At 45.7% G+C, this 6,972-nt stretch overlaps 1 non-coding gene across 1 annotated transcript; it reads left to right on the forward strand.

Annotated features, from left to right (window-relative positions):
* The first annotated feature begins 6,064 nt into the window (after nucleotides 1-6,064).
* On the forward strand, nucleotides 6,065-6,224 carry LOC149317891 (U1 spliceosomal RNA). Its single transcript, XR_016280342.1, has one exon. It is a non-coding gene; the product is annotated as a U1 spliceosomal RNA (small nuclear RNA).
* Nucleotides 6,225-6,972: the final 748 nt, after the last annotated feature.

A 6,972-nucleotide genomic window follows, 5' to 3' on the forward strand; every position in this document is an offset into this window, starting at 1 on the left:
AGCAGATATTGCACCTGCTGATATTCCCCTCTGTTTGTCCAGCCCTGGGAGCGGGCATTCCTCCACTGGGGCAATAAAAGAATGACGATCCCTTCCTTTTGCAATCAAAGGAAAGGTGCTATGCTTATGCTGGGAATTCTTTCCACTCGTACCAGTAGTTTCCAGATGCTGTAAGCTCATGGCAGCTGTGGCCTGACTGGAGACACTTCATAAAGGGTGGCAAGATTGTGAGGGGATGTCAAGCACACCCACAACACCATATGGGAGTTTCAGTCCAGATACTTTCCAAGCCCTGGTTATATTTGCAGGAGGTTTTGGTTCCTGATTGTTGGTAAATGGCGACAAGGAAAGGATTGAGAACCAGTGTGGGATGATGGTTTGAGTGTTGGACTATGACTCTGGAGATCAGGGCTTGATTCCCAGTTCGGCCATGAAACCTACTGGATGATCTTGGACACGTCACATGCTCTCAGCCTCAGGGGAAGGCAATAGCAAACCCCTTCTGAACAAATCTTGCCAAGAAAGCCCCAGGATAGGTTCGCCTTAGGATCGTCATAAGTGGGAAAAGACTTGAAGGCACACGACAACAGGTGCTTCTCAGGCTAGCTGATGTGCGGGACTGGCAAGTATTTTTTTTCCTACTGCACCAAGGCCCAGCACCATACTTGTGCCCATTGGCTACAACTGGTTCTTTCATTCTGAAAAACTCAGCAGAGACTAAGCCACAATGGCATAGGGACTGCCACTGGTCCAGGGGCCACCATTTTGAGTAGAGCTGGTATCTTGCATCTCTTGGCAGCCCAACACCCAGGTACTAACCAGGGCTGACCTTTCTTAGGAGGATGAAGGATATTCAAAACAGTGCATGAGCAAATAGGATAGGCTCCCCACCATGTGCAAACAAACATTTAGCTTTGTTCTAGAGAGGGACAAGACATGAGAGCCAATGTGATGTAGTGGTTTGAGCGTTGAACTATGACTCTGGAATCCAGGGTTCGAATCCCGGCTGGGCCATGTAATCCCACTGGGTGACCTTGGGAAAGTCTCACTCTCTCAGAAGATGGCAGTGTAAACGCCTTCTGAGGAAACTTGCCAAGAAAATCCCTTCGGCTCACCATAACTCAGAAATGACTTGAAGGCGTAGAAAAGCAAACAACAGAAGGACAAAGTGCCATGCATCCATCACTGCTGACTGTTTGAAAGCTATCCTGTATCCAGGCCTTCTGTGCCTTTCAACTGTCTTGATATACTCTGTGTATTTCCTTCCCCACCCTGCGCCACTTGCGTAAACAGTCGCCATCCCCAGCATCAGAGCAACTGAAACACTGGACACTTGCAAACAAAGTGAGTCGCCTCCTCCTGAGCTGAGATTTACAGAAGGGAAAACAAATATCAAAATTCTGGATAGTTTGCATGGCAGTAAATGAGAAGGAAATCCCCTGCTGCAAATGGAGAAGAAAAACGAGTAAAAGAAAGTGAGAGAGAAAGTTGGAAAAAGCAACTGAAGAAGAGTGCCCTTTGCAAGGAGAACCTGGATCCCCGAGGGATACTGCAAAACTGCAGTAAATGAAATGATTGAAAAAGGTCTTTGTTAAAAGTGTCAGACATAGCATTTGACATGCGCACACAGACACCTTCAGACTTCTCTCTCTGGAGTTTATCACATGGGACGGATCTTGTGTAGAAACTGGATTTAAACTGAAAAAACCCACAAAAGTGGGTATTTTTTCCGATGATGTTCAGGGTTAAACCAAAAAGAAAGTAGAACCCTCTCCCCCCCCCCAAAAAAACCAGGTTTATTTTCAGAGGATGTTACTGTTAATGAGAATTAACACAACATTAACATGAATGGAAACTAGACAAAGCAAGGAGGGGTTTGTCTACTTTCTGTTTGCGTTAATGTCACATTAATCCCTTTGTGTGTAAAAACTACCCACTTTCCAGTTTTTTTCTGATTTTTAAATCCCATTTCTACACAGGATTTTTGCAGTCTCCCCATGTGATAAACTCCTTTGTCTCTGTCCATATGTTAATCATGCCTATGTGTGAGTGTAAATATTTGGGCATATTTGTGGAAGTGAATTGCCTACCTTAGCCATACAGATATCGAGAGATAAAAATGTTTAAATATGCAAAGCATACTTATATTTAAATACATAAGAGATAGGGCTCTTTCGAACTAAAGTAGCATGAGCTCTTGCAATAGGGCTCCTTGAGTTTGTCCTCACCTCCGCCTTCACTTGTTCCATCCTTTTGGGTGGCTGTTTGTCACAATTTTGTGGATTTGCACTTAGGCTCTTCCAAAGATTTAAAATAAAAAAACCCTAAGGGTGAGGTTTATTGAGTTGCTCCTATGGTTCAAAAGGCCAAATGTCTCCTCTTTTCTTTTTAAAATTATTAAAGTTATCCTTGGGTATCCACAGGACCTTCTGTAGGTAACAAAATCCGTGGATGCTCAAGTCCCATTGCATACAATGGTGCAGTAAAATAGAGTTCCTTATGTAAAATGGCAAAATCAAGGTTAGCTCTTTGGAATTTATAAAAAAAAATAAATCAGTATTTTCAAGCTGTGGATACCTGATCTGCGGTTAAAAAATCCATGGATACAGAGGGCCAACTGTAGTGCTAAAACCTAAGTAATGTCTTCCAGTGTAAACCCTGTCTCCCCCAAAAAACCGATGGAAACCCATGCAGCAGCAGAATGGACTCAGTGCTTAAAGTTAAAATTTGGTAAGATATATATTTTTAAAACAAAATTTAAAAAGAATAATAAATTTTAATTTTAATTTTTTTTAATTTAAATGTTAAAAGCATTGGACTATGACTCTGGAGTCCAGGATTTGAATATCCTCTCAGCCATAGAAACCCATTGGGTGACCTTGGGCAAGTCACACTCTCTTAGCCTCAGAGGAAGGCAATGGCAAACCCATGATAGGTTTACCTAAGGGTCTCCATAAATCAGAAAGCGCTTGAAGGTACACCACAACTACAACTTTTAAGCAAAAGGTCTACTTTCCTGGCAGTCACTACATCTGATGGCAGTGAGTCCCACAGTTTAGCTCTCTGTTGTATGAAGCTCTTCTTGAATGCCTTTTCTAAGCATGTAGTTTGCCCCATCCACAGCAGCATTGAAACAGGAGAATGCAATGGCAGCTTATGGCCCCATGTCAGTGGAGTAGTTAACTGAAGTCGAAGTTTTCAACTGAATTTAAAGGCGCTATCCAAGGTAATTAAACACTGTCCTCTAAACAGGACCAGCACCTTGCAGAATTCTTTTAAAATCCAGAGAAAAAGTTGGCAAAGCTTCATTGCATTCCTGAGGGAGGTGATGCACCAGCAGCCTCCAGTCTGGAAGCTTCACTACAAAATTAAAATACTCCTCCTTTTATTTTAATAGATTGTGATCCCGCCACGTGCAATTTGGAGGCATTTGGGCTTTCTGGAAGGAGGGGGGGGGACTCCTTAAATGCTGCAGAAATAGTGTTTGTTACGGAGTATCTGTGAGGATGTGCATTCCTGGATGTGTGGTGATCTGTCCACTTTGCTTGGATTTGCATAGCCATGCTATGGCTTGGATTTGCACCGCTGCACATTTTAAACAGAAGGGTGTATGATCAGACAGAGAGCCTTTTGGCTGCCTATGCAACTGAATAGATGCAAATTTGTGCAGCACAGCAAAGACAATACAATGTCAATGCAAATGTGCAAAGATATGCAGCAATTCGCATAATACACCTAGATGTAGACTAGCCCCAATACAATGTTTTCAAGGTGTCATCCACCACAAGCCGGCTGGCACCCTGTAAATGATGCGCACATGCGTAAGTGCAGGTTACACACATGTAGGTCCCTTTCTGGGTGGGGTGCAGAAGGCCATGCTTTTGCTCTGTCCAAAAGGCCACCCTACCATTGGGTTGTTTCACCTCCTTCTTACTATAGAGAAGGGAAGAAAAGAACGTGATTCAGAACATGAAGATCCAGATGTTCTGGGATCCAGGGGGGAGGAAAAGGCAGGTACATGACATCTGAGACTGCAGGCTCATTTCTTTCCCTAACTGAGACCAGCTGCTTTTCTATGGCCTACTATGCCATTAGTCCCCAGATTTAGCCTAAGGCTGCAATCCTCTGCCCTACCTAGGGGTGCCATCCCCGAGGACCTCCAAACCGGGACAAATATAGGACAATGTTTTAAAATGTAGGACCTTTTTAAAAAAAAATTCCTGGCCAGGAAATTTTAAAAAAAGGTCCTACATTTTAAAACATTGTCCAATGCCTCGCTGGGGCCTGGGAGACAGCGTCTCGCAGGCCCCAGCGAGGCCTTGGAGGACTCTGCAATCGTGGAGCCGCTTGAAGGCTTCGTCGGGGCCTTCCAGGGCTCTGCGATCGCCGGCCCAGGCTTCCTCCCAGGCCGGGAAGAACGCGGAGGCCGACTCCCATCGAGGCGATCGCCGCGATGGGAGCAGTCTCCGCTTCCTCCCCAGCTTAGGAGCAAACCTGGGCCTGGCTCCCGGGCCAGGAAGGAGGCGGAGGCTGCTCCTCAACGCGGCGATCGCCACGGTGGAAAGCGGCCTCCTCCTCCTCCCTGGCCTCGCGGAGGCCTTGGAGGACCCCGCGGCCGGAGCTCCGACTGCAGAGCCGCCTCCAAGGCCTCGCTGAGGCCCGGGAGGGAGCGTCTCCGCGGCTGGAGCTCCGACCGCGGAGAGCCCTCCCAGGCCTCAGCAAGGCCTTGGAGCCGCCACAGGGGCTGAGGTGGCCGCGGTGGACGGGGCCGTCCCGGTTTGGGCACCAAACCGGACCGGGACCGGGATGGCACCGCCCAAACCAGGAATGTCCCGCCCCCTGGCGGGATATGGCAACCCTAGCCCTACCCACTGCACAGAATTGCTTATGGGGCTGTCCTCTAATGTGTATTTGCATGTCCTCAAATGCATATGGGGCTGACCTTTAACATTTATTAAATTTATTGTCTTTAATCTTTAGATACCCTAAAACAGTGGTCCCCAAACTGTGCTCTTTAAAGAATTTGGGACTTCAGCTCCCAGAATCCCAGACTATTGGCCGACATGGCTGAGGCTTCTGGGAGCTGAAGTCCAAAATCTCTTAAAGGGCACAATTTGGGGGTCAATTGCCCTAAAGTCATAATATCCAATTTAATCTTGGAAGCTAACTAGGGTCAGCCCTGGTTACCTTTTGGATGGGACACCTCCAGCCAATGAAGAGCAGGTGCTGTAGGCTATATTTCAGAGGAGGGAACTGGCAAAACCAGCTCTGAATCTTCCTTGCCTCAGAAAACCCTACGGAATTAATGGGTTTGCCAGGAGTCAACAAATGATTTGAAGGCACATGCACGCACATATATTTCAAGCATTTTGAAATTCATCAAGATGATGATAGTGGCGATCATAATGAGGATGAGCAAGAATAGCATTGCCAGGGACCAGGATCATCCCACACCCTGAAGCTTCCAGGCCAAAATTTGAGAATTAGGAATAGTCCCTGGTGATGTCATTCAGCCGTATGAATTAAGCAGTAACCAGAGTTGCTCACATCCTGTCATTCAGACACATAGACACACAGAAATAGATTTATTCTGGTTGGCAATTCAGTCCAAGATCTTATTTATTTTACTTATTTTGATTTACTTTATTTATATGCTGTCTTTCTCCCAGGCCGGGACCCAAGACAACTTCAATAATACATTAAAATGATGCAAAAAGTTCAAGACAAGTATGAAAAGAATATAAAATACTATAAAACTGATTTAAAAACATAGAAAAGTTAAAAACAAATAAAACATACATTTACATTTTTTTAAAAAAATCCTTCCCTGCTTAAGCATTAAAAAGTTTGCTTAAATAATGTTTTTGTCTGCCGGTGAAAGGAAAGCATCCTGTGGAAGGAAATTCCAGAGGGCAGGAGTACAAGAAGCCACCAATCTTACTTAGGATACAGCTACAATATTGTTGCCACTGTTGTTGTTGTTGTTGTCGTCATCATCACCATCATCATCATCATCCCACTTTCCCCCCCAAAATTGGGACTCAGAGCAGCTTACAATTTAAATGAATAGACCTGGCAGGGGAAACACTTTGATAACGAGGGAAGTTTTCCCAAGGTGAGGCTCATCCATTGCACTCCAGGTGCACTGACCCCTGTGATTTTCCCAAATGTGAAAAACTTGACTGCATAATTTGTAGTACCTCTGGTTCATCTCCCAATTAGACCCCCTGAAACCAGTGGCGTCCTTGCACTGGGTGTCATTGGGTGTCCCTGCACCAGCTGGGGGGGGGGGGCTTCCAGGGGCGGTGCGTGCTTCCTCCCCCCATGCCACTCCATCCTTTCCCTTTGTAGGCAGAGGACAATGGATTCCTCAAGAAGTCTCCATGTTTTTGCATTAGGAACATTTTGTTGGTAAGTGTCTAAATTTATTCATCTACCATCCGATACTTAATACAAGGATCCCTAGAGCTGATCCTCATGCATGCCGAAAAGAAAAAGGAAAAAAAGCATCCTCAGAGGACATCTTGGATGACAGTGGTAAGGAGAAGAGGACTCAGGACCAAGAGTTGTAAAACTCTTAACCTTTAGTAGAGTGAGGGAGGAGATAGGACCTCTCTTCACACTGACCAAATGACCATAGAGATAATCAATGAAGCTATGAAGACGGCAGTACTCCCCCCTTACTCCTAAATCTATATAGCAGCAATAGCAGCTTCATTTATATACCACTTCATACCACCTAAACATGCACTGATGCTATGCTCCAACACCATCCAAGAGGACTTCTTGGGCCTGCAGGCAAGGAAGCCCTGAAGCTCTTGTCTGAAAAAAACTCCCCCTTTCAAGCCTAGGGTTGCAATTCCATGGACCCCTCACATGCACAGGGCACCCCTTCTCCTGAACCCCACAATTTGTGCAGATAGGACCCCCCCAGGGCCCATGGCAAGGGCAGGCTGGAGTGTGTGGGGAGTG

This window comes from Sceloporus occidentalis, unplaced genomic scaffold (assembly GCF_023333645.1).
Source record: "Sceloporus occidentalis isolate IW3139 unplaced genomic scaffold, rSceOcc1.0.p SCAF_2, whole genome shotgun sequence".
Taxonomy (NCBI): Eukaryota; Metazoa; Chordata; class Lepidosauria; order Squamata; family Phrynosomatidae; genus Sceloporus; species Sceloporus occidentalis.